Below are 17,981 nucleotides of genomic sequence, written 5' to 3'. Positions count from 1 at the left end.
AGTAGGTTGGCAACAGTGGGTCTAACTCTACTAGTATTAACTGTTGTTTCTGCCTCTAATGTGTCTCTGACTAGACCTTCATACCTGATCTATCTCGCCTATTGTGTATTGACTTATTGACTTCCATAGGTCCTCTGTTCTCCTATTCTTTGTAATACCTCTTCATTTCTAACCTTCCCTATAACGGTACCCTCATCATTCGCCGGTAACACCACATTTCCAACGTTTCTATCCTTTTCTTTTCCACCGCGTCCACTGTCCGTGTTATTCTAAGTTAATCGTCCGCAAGCATAGAAGTGACTTCTTTTTATTGAAGGCGACTCGACCCTGCGCTATCCTCTGCTTTATATCCCTACTACTCCTTCCATCCTGACTTATCTGACTTCCTAGATATCTAAAATCAGCTCCTTCTTCTAATCTTTCGTCTCCTATCTTTATATTCGCTCTTTCCCTACTTTTTCTTCCTTTGCAAGCCAGTATTTTTGTTTTACTTTTATTTACTTTCATACAATATTGTTTTGCCAACACCGCTTCCATTTTATTCAAAGCTATCTCTTTCCATCATTTTAGTGTATATTTTCGTATGCTAGGTCGATATATTACCAAATGAGAATGAGGGAATTATGTATGTAAGTAGCCTTAAACCATTAAACTCCCTAATTTGGAAATTAGCTGTATTTGATTTATTTAGACTTAAGTTGATCACAGTCACATAATAATCGGAACTGTGAGAATCAGTCAAAAGTCACTGCTATACCTAGGAAGAGTAGTGCAGGAACGTATAAATAATTAGGAATTGAATACATTGAAATGGAAGGCTTTCCCTCCTTGCTGGTACGGATAAGTGAAATAAGAACATGAAACGAATAGCAACAAGATGTCGGCAGACAAATCTCTTTGAAGAAGAGAGAGGCCCTTGTCACAGCGCAGGATAGGGAGACAATAATAATATTATTTGCCCCTACTGGCACTCCAATCAATCCAACGTTCGTAGTCTTTCGTAATTGTACTTTACGATCCACTCCTCTTCTTCCCTCTTACATATTTGATTCCTTTAATACGCATTTAATAAGATTTTGGACAAGGGTTGACTTGTAATTTACATGACAAGTACAGTACCAGTGTGTCCAGAGTTTTTTTTACCTGCGTACTTATATTTATGCATGTAAAAACGTACGCATAAAACCATTTTAATGCAACAAGTTTGTTGAATAATAAACTGCTAACGGTGAATTTGTTGTAAATATGGTAATTGTGCGAAAATACTACTAGCAATAAGTTTATAAATTTACCAATTTTTTTATTTTTATTTTTATTTAACGAGGTAATCCCCAAGCATATGCCCTAGACAAAAATTTTCAGACTTTCAGTCTTTCAGCGTCTCTGAGAGTCTTTCGCAGTCTCTCAGTTATTGCCTAGGTGTTTTTATGGATCTCTCACAGCCTTTGTATGATAGACTCGAACGATAAAACTGTTAATTCAAAGATTCGAGTCTCTCACAGAGAGACTGAATGAATCAAACTGAAAAATTGACAGACTCGAGTCTCTCGTAGAAAGACTGGGATCTGTGAAATGTGTTGAACTTAGAAAATTTTCGTTCAGAGATTCGAGTCTCTCGTTCAGAGACTGGATACGAAATGTGGATCTCTCTATGAGCGACTCGAGTCTCTCGTTTAGAGACGTTAAACAGTTTTTTTGACAGTCTGTCGACAGTCTCTCTCAGCAACACTAGAGAGACTCGATGAGAGACGGAGACTCGAGTCTCGCTTTCAGAGACTCTGAGAGACTGAATATTTTTATCTCGCTGTTGAATCTTAAATAAAAAAATTTAAAATAATGAGGATTTTTTTTGTTATTTTCGGTTTGCTAAAATTTTAAACTACAATGTTTTAGAGCACGATCTGTGGTCATCTGAAGAAAACGTTATTACTATGACGTTTTTAGTAATTGTTGTTAACTGAGATAATAAAAGTTGTATTTTATTTAGTTACACATCCACAAAATGATACTTCTTCTAAGAACATTTATGATTACGTTTTCAAAGAATCAGTTAATTTCCGCTTGCAATTTTCTCACCAATTTAGTTAGTCTTGCAGCTCGTGAAGTAAAAATCAATGCCAGCCCCATTACAAGAAAATCTTGGCATTAATTCAAGTGAGACCAATAAATTCCGAAGATAAAAAACCAACTGTATTAATTTAATACTTTGAATAATGCCCTTTTCTAGAGCTACGGAAAAAGTTACTTTGCATAATGATGTTTTCTAACTTCGGCTGGGTGAACTTCATTATCAAGCAATAAAGATCTTCGCTTTCTAATTTTCTCATTTTATTACTAAAGCATAAATCAAACTCGAACAACTAAACACGTTACAGTATTTCATGAATCTACAGTGACTGGAAATTGTTCGTATTCCTACTGATTTGGAATGATTTAACCTCTATCACTTGGGGGTTGGAAATGCGTCATTTTCGGTTTTGTATGTAATGTAAAATTTTGTATAAATGTAAATGTAACACATGTTTTAACACCCAACATAAAATCTAGCAGCACATTTCATGGTTTTTAGCTTTAGGAAGGTTGGCCAATGAATAAGCTATCAGATCATGAAAAAATTTAGGCAGTGTTTTTTTAATTTTTATAATTTTTGTAACAAGAAAACCGAAGTAGATTTTCTCGAATAGAGCATTTCCGATTCCCGATCATGTTGACTTTACACTCTCTGCCGATCGTCGAATTTCTGGAAAATTCAAAGAATTTCTGGAAAATTCAAAGAATTTCTGGAAAATTCAAAGAATTTCTGGAAAATTCAAATCGATACTGAATCTATATAAACCAAACTGTCTACCTCATGATTTATATCATACGCAAATATACACATGAAAATGGCAGACGGTACGAAAATGTTAATGAAATATAACACCGATAAAGCTAACTACATTTTACCTAAAATCCTTACTTATTCAGGATTTATAACAATAGAAACATATTTTAACTTCCTGTAAGGACTCAAATAGAAATTGTACAAGTGTAAGGGAATATATAACAGTGCTCCTTGAGATCAATCTTAATGTCATTTGTAGGTCAATTTGCGCCGTTTTTATAGGAACATCCAGTTTTTATCCCAATTTGGAAAACGTACAGGTTTTTGTTTTTTGACGTGACAACGTCTTATAATTCGATGGAGCCGGCTGCACGCACGAAAAAACATGACTCATGCGGCGTTACTTCGCTCTGAGGCGTTCCATTTAAGGCTTGAAGTGCAAGCGAGAGCGCGGAACGAGCGACAAAGAGGCACAATCGGCCTCCGCGTTCGGCAGCGTTCGACATCTGTCTCTCTCCTACTTGAGTGAGCGATGCGTCCGCGTGGAGAGCTGCTATACAATAATACATTTCCATTTACCTCCTTCTCTATATCCATACAATATATCTATCAAACAAAATTAAAATTTTCTTTTAAAAAATGAAACCATTCCATCAGTATTTTCTTATGACGTTGTCACGTTCAACTATCGTCAGTAAACCGACTTTACAGACAACCGATTTTTTTTTTAATATATTTCAACGTAAGGTACAGGTATTCTAAAAGTAAATATTTGACTTTTGGGGGTTAAATATTGAGTCATTCCCGTAATCTATCTCTACATTTATTCAAATTATTTTCCTTCAAAAGCGAAATGGAAATGCTCCGTGTACAAATAGTTATAAAACCGAAACAATGCGTTTTCCTTCCGCAAACCCTCTGCTACATAAACATAATAATGATGAAGACAAAACTTAATTATTAATATTACAGAATGAGAAACGTCTGCTCTTAAATTAAGTGGTAATATTACAGGCAACTGCATTTTATTAAGTAATTCGTGTTCTTTTTGTCTTACGAGTTTTGTACGACGTGAAGAATTCCTACTTTTCTGTAGGACTGGAGGATGAAAACTTTAGTTTTAGTGTAGCTCTGATTTGAATAACTCGCGTTCGCTGGTTCTAACAATCACCTCCATCGTTCTCGGGACTTCCTCAAGCTCAATTAAGCGAGTTTCGAGAATAACTTGCAAAACAACTAATTACAAACTCGAATGAGTTTTGAAGGAGTTCAGCGTACAACTAACAATGGAAAATTATAAGGAAAGTCCAGAGAAATATTGATAATTTTGTTTGCAGTTACTCTCGATAACCATCCCTTTCTCCTTGCCTGACTCCTACCGGTATGTTACTTTAAATGAAGTTATTTATCGCAGGAAAATGTGTTCGCGTCTAGTTTTACAATTTAACGGTTTAATCTTATTTTATTTATAAAACATCCCATTAGGTAGTTTAGTTAGATCTAGTGTAATTATTTATTTTCATTTCAAATTTCTTTGTTCCTTGTTTAGTTCAACTTTATAGCATTTCTTAAACTGTTTGTGACATAAGTTCCTTTATTCTATTGTTTGGCTTTATGATATTCTGTGAATATTCTCCTTGTTATACAGATAAATTATACGTGAGGAATTCAAATAGGTCCTGGTAGGTTTTTCTGATTGTCACTAATACCTGGCTTTTGTTAGCTTCTTCTTATTTATTCTCAGAACTTTTCTGTATCTGGTTGCACTCGACACCCTCTGGTATATGACGACATTCAGGAAATTCCAACATTCATCCACCACCATGATATGTTTCAATTAGACTTCACCCCCTTTGTTAGCTGTTCTCTAGTTTTAAGTAAATTTACGGTTGTTAGTTGGTATGTAAGAAACCTTCTTATTAAAAACATCAAACAAATTCGCTACTAGTTTACTAGTTTTATTTGAAAACATTCTAATAGAACGGGAGTTCAAAAATGCAATTTCCGAGTGGTCTCCGGATAATTTTTTATCTCACGAGTGGACACCTACAATCATGGAGAGAGGGGTATAAAAAACCAATTTTTATAAATATATTATCGTTGCTGCTTTTGAGTCATTAGTCTAAGGCTACACGTACTGGGACTGCTTTATCGTTCGACAGTTTGGTCGTCCATCTAAAGTCACTTTTCAGTTGAGTCTTGTCATAACTTCTAGTTGACCTTAGATAGTGTATCAGGCAAATTCTGGGGTAAAATACATGTATTTTCCACAAATAAGTCTTTCGCTCTTCTACTGTCTTGCATTTCGTCCGTCTTGTCCTTCTCTCTCTAGCCACAATTTCTAAAGAGTCCTGCCGTCTTCTACCCATCACTTTGCATCACAGTGTAGGTCGGTTGGGTATTCTGCCCAGGAGCATCAGCTGATGGAATGAATCACAATAAACTCTATTTTACTGCTGACAACTGTCGACTGATAAACGTATGGATGAACAAGTCGAAACTGAAACGCTGTAGCGGTCTCAAAAATGATTTTTGGAAGACACGAAAAAAGTGTATATATGTAGATTCGAAATACGCAATAAAAAAAATTTCCTGTTCCAATTCAATTTACCATGCAGTTGACAACGATGGCGATGTCTCCATTGCCTCTATTTCCATATGCAATTCAATTGCAACTTGTGTGCTCGACTGGCGAAGATTTAGACGACGCGGTAGAAGTCATTAGAGAGCAATGCAGCAGATTTCTGGGAAAAGCTTACGTGCCGCTCGCTGTGCCATTACTTACTTCACGAAACAAACGGCTCTTCGCTAAAATAATTTTGCCGTTGCGGCGTTAGCTGGTTCGGGCTGGTGTCAAGATGCATAACAATGACGTGCTACCAACGAGGCTCACTAGATTCACCGCCCTTATTGCACCGCTGCGCCCGCCGCACCACGCCGGCTTGCTTACTTGTCCTCCCTCTATACCTCCAGTCGTTGTGTCGCGACCCACATTATTGTCGACTGCAATTATTACTGCCGTCGCAACTGGCAAATAAAACAAGTGAAAATCTGATAGCCACGTTTAATGACCGTCTTGTACACCGTTTATCTTTTGAACGTATAAACCTAAGGAACGATAATTCCAAAAAGGATCGTCGCTATTTAAAACAAATGTGTACAGGACATTGCTTTCAAACCAGTGAATTGGACTTTATTTATTCTCAGTTCAGTTTGCGTATAGCTGCAAGACCAAAAAGAAAATTGTTTGCATTTATTACTCATTAAGTACAGTAAAAGCTCTTTATTCGCGGGGTATGCGTTCCACAAATATGCCGCGAATACAGAAACCGTGGATATGGAATGATAATTAGTATGGAATCATAGGAGATACGTTATAAGGTTCCAAAATAAAACCAGTATCTATAGAATAAAATCAATTTATTGAGAAATTAGTAGTGTCCGACCGAAACTGGTTTTTACGACCGAAACCGAAACCGAATTTCGGCAACGGTCTCAGTTTCGGCCGAAACCGAAACTTCCTTATAAGGATCATGTTTTGAGAGAAAAATAAAGAAAACGTTATTATAATCAGTCAGTTTTATTTTTTTATCTTTAAATCACATAGCTCTGCAGTCTTTGACATTTTCACTTATTGATAATCAATTCAAAATCAACATAACAACCCCTCATTTAAGGAAATGCTTTAATTGCGCCTTAAAAATACTTCGCCTGAATGGAATTTAACGCGCCGAACATGACCGAGCAGAGCGCAAGAACTCCCAAACGCAGTTTCGGTTTCGGTCGTAGTTTCGGCAGGTTTGCCGCCGAAACAGAAACTAAACCGAAACTCGTTTTTTTGCCGAAACTCAACCGAAACCGAAATCGAACTTTCGGTCGGGCACTAGAAATTAGCAATTAAAATTAATCGTTATTATCTTTTATAAAAGTCACCTCGGCACAATACAACTGTACTTAAAAGATGCCGATACGTTGAAAAATAACACCGAATCCTTTCCTGTTTACTCGGTTACATCTTTTATAAAAGCTACCTCGGCACGTACCTACTCAAACGATGCCGATATATTAAGGGGATTTAGTAGTACATGCGCCGTAGAGTAAAAACATGCTTATCGGTTCTAGATATCATGAGTTTAATGTTTGGAACAGAGGTTTGAAATTTTGCAGAAAGATAGATAAAGCTTTGTTCTAAAACTTGTCGAAGGCCATTTTTAAATTTTTTAATTTTTGTTGAAAATACGAGTCCTACAAGAAACATCAACTTTAAGCACTTGTAAAAGCTTTTAATGACCATATTATTGAAAACCAAAAACGTAGCGAGTTAGTGTGAACCTTTGTCTGTTATCATACAAAAATTCAGACATTTATCTCGCAGAATTAAATCACAATGTTTAGAATAGAAACCCATGTTTTCGGTAAAATTCACACTAGATACGAACGGTCTACTGCGGTCAATCCCCTTAATAAATGACGCTAAATCCTTTTCTGTTTACCGATAGCATCCGCAAATAATGAAATTTTTAACCACGAATACTAGAACTGGGTTGCAATTTTTTCATCCGCAAATAATGAAAATGCGAATAAGGAAACCGTTAATAAGGAACTTTTACTGTACTTACAAACAAACGAAATGATTTTGATTAATGATGGCTGAGGTTTGTGTCGTTACACTCGTATGAAGTGAATAGTTTTCACACCAAATTAGTTGAAAGACATAGAAGAACGAAAGGTAGAGAATAAGAATCTCAAGTTCATAATCTAATGGCAACTTTAGGACAATAAGTAACTAGAACGACAAGCTAGAGGGAATGCTATAATATGTCTTGATACAGAGCTTTCTGCTCACTGTGACTATCTCTGACGGAAAATATTAGGGTACGTATATCATCTGAAAAAATGTGATTTAAAACTAGAAGATACTAATTTTGTGGGTTTTACCAAAACAAAGATACGAAAGGAAGCATGTTCAGAAAGAAAAGTTGAGTACATATAAATTTTTTAAGAAGGTGCCTACTTTATTTCACAAGTTAAATATGTAAACGTACCTAACATATGTTTGATTTTGGTTTCGGTTTTTCTGTTATCGTTATGACAAAAAATAATTTATTTTCATCATGTAGTGACTTAAAAGCAAGAAGTTAGAGTCAAAATTTACTAAACCAAGGCTAGGAGTCATCAATGGCTATTTCTTTATGTTACGAAAGTGGAATTATAAGTAATTTAAATTTGCTGTCCATATAGGAGACTTTATCAAATAAGAACATTCACTTATCATAATAATCTTCGTGTAGTCACTGCATAAAAGAGGGTCGGTACAAATGAGTTTATAGTTCACGTAAAATATCCTCCCTAAAACAAATGAAGTGGACAAAGGCCGCAGGCCGGTAAGTCCACACTTCATTACTCGCTGCAACCACCTCCCTTGACGCAAATCTGGAAACCCTAGCGCATTACAGCAACTCCTGCACTTAATAGATGGTAGGGTGAGTTTAAATTAATTGGAAAATTATGACAAAACGCAAACCTGTATTTACTGGTCGACCCACCGACAACACGCAACATCCTGTTATGAGACTATTTCTAATGAAGAGTGCAGGACGATTAACATTACGTATTACTTAATGCTCGTTTATTTTTATTTGATACATTGTTTAAAAGTACTATTGAAGTAGAAATACTCCTTCTAAAAGTTCTAAAAGTTGCACAAACTTTTTAATGGTGCTGATATTCTACTGTAGAAAAACACCAATAAAAATTTTAAGATGGCAATGAAATAGGACTATCGATAGATTTTCCTCTTACATATTATCATTATTTTATTCGATTAAGCTAACGTGCCTATCACGTTGAGGTTGGCTAAGCCGCGATTCGTTTTCAGAAAGTAGATATCCACACAAGTGGACCTTGTTGGAGCATACGTTATCCTAAAATGTAGCATCGTGCTACAGATGGCGTTTACTGCGTCATTTGTAGTATTTTCTAAAACGCACTGTTAAGACAGCAGGTAAAAGTTGGTCTGTGTTCTGTCGCAGCTGCCTGCGACGCGCTGATGAGATCTAAAAAGGTCGAAATCGCGATCCGCGTCTGGCAGTTTCGACAGAATACAGACCACTTCGAATTATTTTATTACATATTATCATTCTAAGAGCGGTTGGACACGCACCTCCACTTTTTCTTATCCTGAGCTAATCTTCGCATTTCCCTAAAACTAGAACAACCGACATCTTTAACTATTTACGAGCAGTAATTCGGCCACTTTTTCTAATTTTTCATATAAAACCTTTTTAATACAAGCCCATGGAAACGGGCAAAGCATTTACAGCATTTAATTCAGGAAACCATGAAAATTCTATTAATACAGCAAGTTCTTTTTTTTGTAATTGTGTTTTCAATTTAGCTTAATATCATTTGTAAAGTAAGAATGGAAGCAAAGAATATATTATGTGAACGGTAATGAAGACAGACTTCAAAGAGATTGTTTTTAGTCTGACAATTCGAGCGATAAGAAGAAGGGCATTAAATTCTCCGTTATTCTCGACGGAAATGGAGCATAAATGAAGTCTGACGAGCAGTATGAGGAAAACGATGGCCAGGAAGAAGACAGAAAGCTCGCACGAGAGAGAACGGGAACTTTCTGCGACTACATGTTGGATGAGTTGATTGAGCACGTCTTGGAAAAGGCGAAAAGAAAGGACTTGCAACGGCGTAAACGGACGGCTATTATTGTTAGCTAGTGGCCGAAATGCTGCACATCAGAATTGGATCGGAATACCAAACCAATCCTCAAGAATTTTTCTTTTGTATAAAAATCATAAGTGAAAGATTTTCCAAAAATAAAAAAGGGAAGGTGACAATGTTAGAAAGTTTAAAATTTTGACCTAACATCAGTGATCTGTGACTTTTAATAGTGGAGAAGCTTCAACCTTTGCTACATTTCGTAGAACGATAATTATTATATAGCATAAAAACCAAAATAATGTATTTGTAAAAATTGTGTTTTACGAGGGTGGATTGATAAGTTTCCGGCCTGACCAAGAAAAACAAGGTTTTTAAAAATTTTTTTTTTTTATTTCTCAACATAATCTCCTCCAAGGCTGATACATTTCTCATAGCGGTGTTCCAGTCTATTAATGCCATCTCTATAGACTGATTCGTCAAGCTCCTCAAAATAACCATTTACAGCTTCGATTACTTCTTCATTGTCCGCAAATCTCTTACCGCCAAGCCATTTTTTGAGATTAGGGAACAGAAAATAGTCACTCGGGGCTAGGTCTGGAGAGTAAGGAGGGTGCGGCATCAATTCAAACTTTAGATCGTTGATTTTAGCCGTCGCAACGATTGACGTGTGCGCTGGTGCGTTATCGTGATGAAACAAGATTTTTTTCTTCGCCAGATGAGGTCGTTTAATTTTCACCTCGTGGCTCAAACGTTGCAATAAGTCTGCGTAGTATTGACCAGTGATAGTATTACCCTTTGCAAGGTAATCAATGTATATAATACCTCTTGCATCCCAAAAAACAGTAGCCATAACCTTGTTCGCCGAAAAAATTGTTTTTGCCTTCTTTGGAGTTGGTTCCCCTGGTCCAATCCACTGTTTAGACTGTTCTTTGGTTTCAGGAGTGTAGTGGTGGACCCACGTTTCGTCAACGGTTACGAATCGACGCAAAAATTCGCTTGGATTACGCTTATACAATGACAAATTTGCGGTAGAAATGTTTTTTCGAATCAATTTTTGGTCGACTGTTAGCAAACGCGGCACCCATCTTGCACAGAGCTTTTCCATATGCAAATGTTGGTGCAAAATATGTTGCACACGTTCATATGACATCTTACAGGTCTCAGCTATCTCACGCACTTTCAATCTGCGGTCTCCCAGCACTATTTGATGAATTTTTTCGATCATATCTGGAGTTGTGACCTCAACGGGGCGTCCTGAGCGAGGCCCATCAGAGGTGCTCACACGACCCTTTTTAAACTCGGAAACCCACTGCTTAACGGTTGAATATGACGGGGAGGATGTCCCCAGTGTTGAGTCCATCTCTTTTTTAATTTCCTTCGGCGTTAACCCCTTCAAATAAAAGTATTTGATGACAGCACGATTTTCCTGCTTTTCCATTTTTACGAAAACCACAGAGGCGTCTTGTTCAGCGTGCTGTCAAACCTACACTAGCAAGGAGATCGGGCTGAAACTATAGCTACAAGCTATCCAAGGATGGTACTATAGAATGTCACCTCAAGGTAGGCCTAGTGGCGTCATCTCTTGGTTAGGCCGGAAACTTATCAATCCACCCTCGTAGTACACGCAAAATTTTAAAGTTCACTGCAATTTTGTATGAAAGTGCTTTTAAGACTTGTTTATCAATATTTTTTTATTTCCTTGATTTTAATAGAATAGATTAAATATCCTTCCAACTGTATTATTCACTATTTCTCTTCAATGTACAAGTTTTATCATACTACACACTAACTAAGGGGTGGCCAACCCAAACAATGTTGCGGGCCTCTTTCGAAATAAATCATGCATAACTCCGCTGACCGAATGTAAAATTAAATAACTCGATATTACATTTAGATTCACTCTAGACATTTTTTTGAACCCATAACTACAAATTCATTAATAAAACAGACAATATTTTACATACACCTATTCGCAAGAATATTGTTGTAAAATCAAAGTTAAGTTTCACTCATAGTTTCAACAGTTAATTTTTGAGTATATGATTACATAAATAACGTATGCTTTTAATATATTAATTTTCACTACTTTGGCCATTATAATCATCATCAACATGATCATGGGGTGGTGACTGGTTGAACCTCCACTCTTTTCTACCCTGAGCTAAACATTGCATTTCCCTAATACTAGAACATCCCATTTCCTTAAAAATTTCTGAACAGTAATCTAATCTAGGCCTACCTCTACTCCTATTAACTACTATTTCTGCTTTTGATGTGTTTTTAACTAACCCCACATGCCTGAGAAGATGTCCTGCCAACTTATCCCGCCTATTTCTTATTGAGTTCCTTTCCTCTGTTCTCCTACTGTTTCTAATACCCCCTCATTTCTAACCTCTATCCACGGTATCTTCATCATTCTATCCTATAAGACCACATTTCAAACGTTTTTACCTTTTTTCCGTTGCACTCACCATCCACGTTTGAGGACAGTTAGCACAAAAACATTTTCATTTTTTTGTAATATGCTGGTATATTTAAATAAGAATCTTCCTTATAGTTGTCTCAAAATGAATTTATAACTGCGGAAAATGTTTCAACAGTCAGACAGAATGCTGCTAAGGGAACAAGGTCCAACCACTGGTTTATAAGATGGTATATTTATATTCGGAATTTGGGCAACTACGAATTACTCAGTTTGCGAAATGTGTAAATCAACTGGAACATATTGCAAAATGGAACATATTTTCGACAATTGCTCATTAGGCTTTGTACCTACTGAAAACCGAGTAGTTATTTCCGTGAAAAGGCATGAGTCTGGCACACATACTAGGAAGAGGAACGTAGAGGAGATGAAAAGCATACCCCGTCACTGATATAGTAAGAAACTCGACATAAAACACTTAAAGCTTCCAAATCTTACTGAATTAATGAAAAGTTATTACAAAACTAATTGTAGAAAATACTACAAATGGCGCAGTAAACGCCATCTGTAGCACGATGCTACATTTTAAGATTAGGTACGTATGCTCCAACAAGGTCCACATGTGTGGATATCTACTTGCTGAAAACGAATCCCGGCTTAGCCAACCTCAACGTGATAGGCACGTTAGCTTAATCGAATAAAATACAGACACCTTCGAATTATTTTAAACTAATTGTAATTTGTGAATCAATTAAACTTATCTTTATCATTTCATAGTTATACTTGCAAAAAGGACTTGGAACTCTGTAGGAACAAAATCAATGCTCGCGCACCGCTACTGCCTATTAATAATTTAAAATGGATCTATTTTGAAAATTTCTTTTGCCTATCATGGTGTACTTAAAGTTTTTAAACGTACTGATATTTTAACAGACAACTTTCTTAATCTGCATTTACACTAACTGCAGCACAAAATACGTGACGAAAATATAATAGCATTATCTCTGCGCGCCATTCCGCCATTCCTAACGAATTCATCACCGGTAATGTGGTTAATGCACTCGATTAACAGCGCTAAAACGGCCCGGGGCTGTATACTGGCCCACATACTCTGCCAATGCTGCTGTTTTAGAAGCGCCAAGGCGATTTTCCTGAAATACTGCAGTCATAAATTGCGAAATCGCCAACTCTTCATCACCCCATTCAACGCCGTTATTATCACGTATTTATTTCCGAAACTTTAATCCTCCCTAATGGTATGTCGTCCTCATCGTTTTATTAAGGTGGTACCAAAGAATAGATAATGATGACATCCATTTGGTCGTGTGACTTTTGTATAACTAGCTCCTGTGATATTTTTTAGTTTTATCCCTAATAATAATTTTTAGAGAACAACCAATCTAAACTCCTTCAAGTAATAAAGCTATTTATTTATTCCCAACGTTTTACCCCTTACTTTGGGACTTCTTCAAGGGTAATTGTAACGTTCTTTATCCTGACAGTTGCAAACTTCCTTCTTAGTAAGGATAAATAACATTACAATTACACTTGAAGAAGTCCCAAATTAAAGGGTGAAACGTTGGGATTTATTCTAAATGTACCATAATTTGATTTGTCATTAAATTTGTTATTAAATCCAAAAATTTGTCGTTACAGCCGATTACCGAAAAATAATCGAAATGCTAACCAAAGTACTGCAAGGCTAATTTATCGCTGAAAGATGTTACTTTTGTCCATTTTGTGATTAGTCTACCCTACAGCTGTCCAGCGAAAAAAGACTGCAGAATCATGACGCCGACGATATTGTACAATGTGTACCTTGAAATAGAAATAACGTAGAAATGTACCGTAACGGCCATAATTTCTCGGTCTTTTGTTACCAAATTTCAAAAATTTGTCCTTCCAGCCGGTTGACGGACCTCCAGTTGTTTTTCGCTGGACAGCTGGAGGATAGAATTTTAAGTACAAGATGCATAAAAGTACCATCTTTCGGCGACAAATTATTAGCCTTATGGTATTTTTATACGCCATTTTAATTTAGACATATGCTATGTGTAGAACCAGCTCCATATCGGGCTGGCATTTTGTTTACTTTTCGATAACCAGTTGGAGCGACAAATTTTTGGAGAATCCCCCCTCAACCTTCTTCAGTATAGCCTTAGATCTTGTAGAATCCAATACAATTGGAGAACAATAGTGCGAGGGGAAGGGGGTTCTTTAAACTCTGTATTAACTTTACTTGAATGATTTTCCATCATGAAAACATTTCGAGGGTAGGAGGAGGAGAAGGGTTATTTAACCCTCCCCCTATTTACCTAACCTTGCTTAAAGGATTTGCAGTTCGTCGTAGTTTTTAATTCTTTAAATCTGAAAAAGTAGTTGAAGACGTGGTTTCCGCGCCCAGCATGTGTATATTTTTAGTCAGCATGGCAAATAGTACAAGATACTAAAATTTACAAAAAATCGGACAGGTGTACGCTAATCTCCACCGTCACCCACTTATTTTAATGCGCCTACTGCCACCTATCAGGGAATAGCACAAATTTCGTAACTCTTAGCATTGCCACAAACTTCCAAAGGCTACTTCTATGGAAAATTATATAAATGTACAGAATGAGATCATCGTTATTTTTAACGTTCTGTTAGGTACATTTGTGAAATACATTACGTACATTTTATTACATTGCAGTAATACCATTAACAACTTTATCATCAATTCGATAATACATACTTTTACCAAATCTTACTAATTAGAACGTAAAAATTTCTCACACCGTTTTACCCAACGGCAGATCAGATTGCACAAATAGATATTAAAGGAAAGATTTTAGTAATTTCGATAGGATAAAATAAACTTACCACTACTGTAGGCTTTAAATGTCTTACAGGATACCACACACAGAACTGATCTTGGTAAAGAGTCATTTGTCTATTGTCATTCATCGCAAAGGCGTTCTTTTCGGTTTATCCTACTACTTATTAGGTAATACTTTATCGTAATATATTAACCACAAAAGCACATACAACACATTATAAACGGTAATTACTACCCGATCAAACGAAACTTTACTGCGACTCGACCGAAAGAACGCCTAACGCGTGAACATTTCGTCATATTACCACACCAATAGATGTGAATTGCGAATAGATGTCATTCTTTTTGTTCTCCCGCAGTAAAAGTGCGGTTCACAATAAAGAAATTAATAACTGAATGCAGTAATAGGATCACCACTCACTTAAGGTTCATAAATGTTTTGGGAAAATATTTTTGAAATTTACAACACATAACTAATGGCACAATATAATATGTATAATATTAGTAAGTAAGAAACTAAATAACAGAATAAAACTTGGTATGTCTGTTTCACAAAAGAAAGACATTCTTGATGAACATAAAAGTAGTCAATTATAAGTAAATCACATTCACAATTACATTCCTAAATTGGTTTAGCTAACTACTGCATTGCAAAAAAAAATACGATAAAGATGTAGATTCCCAAATGTTACTACATAGCGAAAAGAAAGTAATTTTTTCAGAAATTAAAAAAGCCCTTCGTTTTTTTATATATATGCATAATATGTGCATCATAAATGAACAGTAAGACTAAAGAATATCTCAAATATTAAAATATATTATTATAAACTGAATCCAAGTATGTATCATTATGATGTAGTTGTTGATGAGAATGCAGGCTGGAGATGCATCTTCACTCTTTTCTATCCTGAGCTAATCTTGACGTTTCCCTATAGCTTTAATATCCCATATTCCTAAGTATTTGTGTACATCTCGTTTAGGTCTACCGATCCTCTTTATTCCTTTTACTGCTTCTAGGGTCTCTAACTAACCGTTTATGTCGCAGAAGGTGCTGCACCACCCTATCTGCTCACTGGCTTTCATAGAGCTTTTTATATTCCTTCTATTACTAATACGTTTTCAATCTTAACGTTTTGTGCCTATGCGTAATATATTCATTATTCACCTATCTAGCATTTTCCTTTTCGTTATGCCCGTTGTCCACGTTTCGCACCAGGAGCTATCTGATTTCCTGGATATCGAAAATCAGCGATTTTGGACTTTTTTTTATGTTGTCTTTAGGCTTTCATAGTCGGTGTACAAGCATGCGGTGGTTTCCTCCTGGCTGTTTTACTGTGGTCCATGGAGTTTTGATGCTCCATACGTTTCACCGTTCTTCGCTGACGGCATCTTCAGTTGTGACTTGGCGGTTGTTGGGTCATGACTGTTGTGGTTTACGACTGAAATACTTTTTGTATCTTTGCATTCTCTTTGTTTTTCATTATAGGTTTCCAAGCTTTATTTATTGGAATTGTGGAGTCATTATTCAGCAAAGTACCAGTGAAGGATAATTACTGTGGACGCAATTTCCAGAAGACGGGGTAGCAGTATATTCTAATACTGACTGACTTTCAGCTACTTCGTAAATCATAATGGAATAACCACTTTTACAAACAAATCGACGGGGTAGCGATAGGAAGTCTTCTTAGTCCATTAATCGCTAATTTCTACATTTAGCATTTTGAGACAACAGCCTTATAGAAAAGAAACAATATAAACCAATTCACTGGTATTGGTTTGTGCATGACACTTTGGTCGTCTGGTCACAAAGAGAAGGCAAGCTGAATGAATTTTTAGACCATTTCAAACCCATTCGCTGTGATGACTCCCATATAAAAATGGTATCACGATCACAAACCGCATCAGCGGCCTCCAAGTCACTACTGAAGATGCCGTCAGAAAAATACGGCGAAACGTCTGCAACACCCAAACAGCAAAACAACCCGGAAGAAACTAAAACATCCTTTTTCTATATATTAACTGTTTCTCTACTTTTACTTACCATTTGCATATACCATACACCAAATTAAACATCTAAAGTGAATTCAAAACCAAAGGTCACCAACATAAGCAAATGCACGAGCATGCACGTGTAAATTAACCAATCGGGGGGTAATATGTGCAAGCCGTTTATGCTCTAGATGCAAAATAAATTTAATAAAAGGTTCATACATTTGCGTGGACAACGTCAAAATGCTCTTCTATTTCGCATGTCATATACAACTGCTCAAATATTTTCATATAGCTAGTTTGTATAAGTAGGGCAACATCTGTTTCCGGGTAACTTTTATAAATTTCCTTACGGTTCATCGATTCATTTATCTTAGTACCAAGATTAATACAATAGAAACAGTCTGAAGTAGTTTCCATACGTTATACGAGGGTGGATTGATAAGTTTCCGGCCTAACCAAGAGATGACGCCACTAGGCCTACCTTGAGGTGACATTCTATAGTACCATCCTTGGATAGCTTGTAGCTATAGTTTCAGCCCGATCTCCTTGCTAGTGTAGGTTTGACAGCACGCTGAACAAGACGCCTCTGTGGTTTTCGTAAAAATGGAAAAGCAGGAAAATCGTGCTGTCATCAAATACTTTTATTTGAAGGGGTTAACGCCGAAGGAAATTAAAAAAGAGATGGACTCAACACTGGGGACATCCTCCCCGTCATATTCAACCGTTAAGCAGTGGGTTTCCGAGTTTAAAAAGGGTCGTGTGAGCACCTCTGATGGGCCTCGCTCAGGACGCCCCGTTGAGGTCACAACTCCAGATATGATCGAAAAAATTCATCAAATAGTGCTGGGAGACCGCAGATTGAAAGTGCGTGAGATAGCTGAGACCTGTAAGATGTCATATGAACGTGTGCAACATATTTTGCACCAACATTTGCATATGGAAAAGCTCTGTGCAAGATGGGTGCCGCGTTTGCTAACAGTCGACCAAAAATTGATTCGAAAAAACATTTCTACCGCAAATTTGTCATTGTATAAGCGTAATCCAAGCGAATTTTTGCGTCGATTCGTAACCGTTGACGAAACGTGGGTCCACCACTACACTCCTGAAACCAAAGAACAGTCTAAACAGTGGATTGGACCAGGGGAACCAACTCCAAAGAAGGCAAAAACAATTTTTTCGGCGAACAAGGTTATGGCTACTGTTTTTTGGGATGCAAGAGGTATTATATACATTGATTACCTTGCAAAGGG

General features: G+C 36.6%; 1 long non-coding RNA gene across 1 annotated transcript in view; it reads right to left on the bottom strand.

Moving 5' to 3' along the window:
- LOC112904791 overlaps window positions 1-15,011 on the bottom strand; it is a 244,775-nt gene extending 229,764 nt beyond the window's left edge. The window contains exon 1 of the long non-coding RNA XR_003231368.1: window positions 14,784-15,011. This is a non-coding gene — a long non-coding RNA (uncharacterized LOC112904791). The remainder of the gene's footprint in view (window positions 1-14,783) is intronic.
- Window positions 15,012-17,981: the final 2,970 nt, after the last annotated feature.

Source organism: Agrilus planipennis, unplaced genomic scaffold, assembly GCF_000699045.2.
Source record: "Agrilus planipennis isolate EAB-ADULT unplaced genomic scaffold, Apla_2.0 scaffold37, whole genome shotgun sequence".
NCBI classification, from domain to species: Eukaryota; Metazoa; Arthropoda; class Insecta; order Coleoptera; family Buprestidae; genus Agrilus; species Agrilus planipennis.
The sequence above is the reverse complement of the archived record's forward strand: the minus strand, read 5'-3'. Positions and strand labels throughout refer to the sequence as shown.